At 49.5% G+C, this 2,572-nt stretch overlaps 1 pseudogene; it reads right to left on the reverse strand.

Moving 5' to 3' along the window:
- Positions 1-224: 224 nt before the first annotated feature.
- Positions 225-1,509, reverse strand: LOC125344539 (annotated as a pseudogene).
- Between the last annotated feature and the right edge of the window lie 1,063 nt (positions 1,510-2,572).

Raw genomic sequence — 2,572 nt, forward strand, 5'->3', positions numbered from 1 at the left:
AATAAAAAGTTCCAATATCCTACTTAAAAGTTATATTCTTTAGTAGTTATTTGGTCAGAACGACCTAATGAAGTCCTATGCAACTACCTGTGGGCTCATATGAATAGATGGGTCTGTTATATAAAAACAGGGGTGGTATAAGGAGAAGGCTTCTTCTGTGGTATAGTGCTCAACTCACTGCCAAAGGCAGCTCTGTAATAATCACACCTTGATAACTCCTCACTTCTTCTATCAGCAGCAGCAGCAGCAGCAGCCGCTGGTCCATGGCTGCTGAGAATGTACCATCCTGTTGTGAACACTGCAAACTGCCATTCGGAGTGAAGTCTAAGCACGGAACTGGATTCATTCTTGCTGGACAGGCAGATGGAATATGAACTCTTCTATCCCGTACTTTCCTTGATGAGGGCAACAAGGTTTCTAGTCAATTTCAAGCTGTCTCTCAGAAGCCCCTCGATTGTGCTCAACCAAGGAGAACTTTGTGCATTCGGTGTGCGCTCCGCTGGCTTCATCCTCGGAGTGGGACTCGCTCTGGGATGTGGAGCTGTGCGAGGCAGAGCTGCAGGGGGAGGAGCACTCAGGAGAGCACAAGTAGTGCATGAGCGGAAGGCGGTACTTCCCACAGAAGTCCACGAACGTGATCTGCCTGACACAGAGGTCAAAGTCGACTCCTCCACATTTTGGGTTTGGGCAATTGCTAGCTGAACTCAAGTATCTAAGAAGATTCTCAGGAAGATCACAGGGGACGTCAGCGAAATATTGCGGACCTCAGTGGTCCATGCAGCCAATTCCAGGAGAGGGGGAGGGGCATAGGTTAAATCCCTAACAAAACGAACAACCAATGGATTTCCTGGTGAACTCAGCTCCTCCAAATGGATAAGGGTGAGGATCTTGCGAGGCAGGCATGTCAGCAAGCTACTGGGAAGACTGAGGGAACGAAGGGAATGCAACTGGGAACGCTGAGGAGGCACACTTTGGATTTTGTTGTCACGCAATACCAAGTACTTCAGACAAGGCAGATTTGCTCATTCTGGTGGGACTCCTTGGATGAAGTTTCCTCCAAGATATAAACACGCTAAACTCTGCAAGTTCTCGATCTCGGCCGGGATGCTCCGCAGCCGGTTGCCGCCCAGGCTGAGGGTGTGCAGCGTGCGCAGCCCCAGCAGCTTTGGCGGCAGCTCCTGGAAGCCATGGCTGCTGAGGTTGAGCACCTGGAGGCTGCGGCAGGGCGGAGAGCGCGCCAGGCCCTTGGGCAGCGTGCCGGGCCCTCCGAGCCGGTTGTGGCAGGCCAGCAGCATGCGCAGGCCGCTCAGCGCCAGCAGATCGGGCCGAGGGGCAGCGACGCCAGACGGCTGTGGGGCAGCCGCCGTCATCGCGGCGCCTCCAGGAGCCGCGCTGACCCTCGCCGTGCGCCTCCAGCTCGGACTCCATCCTCTCGGTGGACACGCTGAGGCGGAACCAGTTCAGTTCGGCCTCTCCGGTTGAGGCCACCGCCGCTCCGGCCTCCTCCATCCTGGAGGCCAGGCCAGGCCCCGAGCCGCGCCTTGCCTGACCACCCGCGGCCCCGCCCCCTCCCTTCCTCCCAGTCCATTGATCTGTGTGAGGTAATTTTGTAACCAGCTACTATAACACAGTTTTCAGTCAACTCGAGGAGCTTGGAGATGGAGTCCTTGTTTCCTTTAGATATCATGCATTAGGGTATCTGCAATACGGATGGCTTGATTCTGCCTTCCTTATGTGAATCAGAATTGTATCTTTTTCTTGTCTTATTGCTCTGCCTAGCATTTCCAGATCTACACTGAAGAGAAGTACAGAGAATGGACTACCTTGATTTCTCGCGGACTTTAGAGCAAATTGTTTTTGTTCATGACCATTCCGTATGGCATTTGCTGTGGTTTTATCATATATGGGCTTTATTATTTTTTGTTATGTTCTTTCTATTAATGATGTTGGATTTTTGTTTTGGAAGAGATTTCTTCGCATCTACTGAGATGATTCTCATGGACTATTTTTGAAGCAAATGGGACACTAGAGTTGTAGTTTGACCTATAATATAACCCTCTTCCATGGCATTATACAAAGGGTGATACCTTGTGAGGAAACCTGACTGAGCATGTCATACTTTGTACTCCTCCCAGTTATTTGTTTGTTATGATTCAATTCATCAACTTCAAAAAGCAAAGGACACTTTGAAATTCCTACTTAAAGGGTAATCTTAATCTTCCCATCATTTTTCCCATCTTCCCATATGTCTCATGAATACCAAAGGTTCTACTGGAGCCTTAATTAACCTCACTGCTTCTGCAGTGTGTGTAGCAGCTACCGCTTCTGATGCCATAGCTGATCTTAAGTATTCCAAAGCTCTAGGCAGGTAGAATCTGACCTACAAAGGAAAAAAGGACCACAAAAGTTTTCTCAGAAATTGTTTTTAACTCGGTTACGGGGCTTGAACTCGAGGCCTCGGGCTAGTGTTGTACCACAAGAGCCACAGAACCACTTTTGCTTTTTTTGTGTGTTTAATTAGACATAAGGGTCTCATAGGCTTTTCTGCCCAGACTGGCTTTGAACCAAGAAC

This window comes from Perognathus longimembris, unplaced genomic scaffold (assembly GCF_023159225.1).
Source record: "Perognathus longimembris pacificus isolate PPM17 unplaced genomic scaffold, ASM2315922v1 HiC_scaffold_147, whole genome shotgun sequence".
NCBI lineage: Eukaryota > Metazoa > Chordata > Mammalia > Rodentia > Heteromyidae > Perognathus > Perognathus longimembris.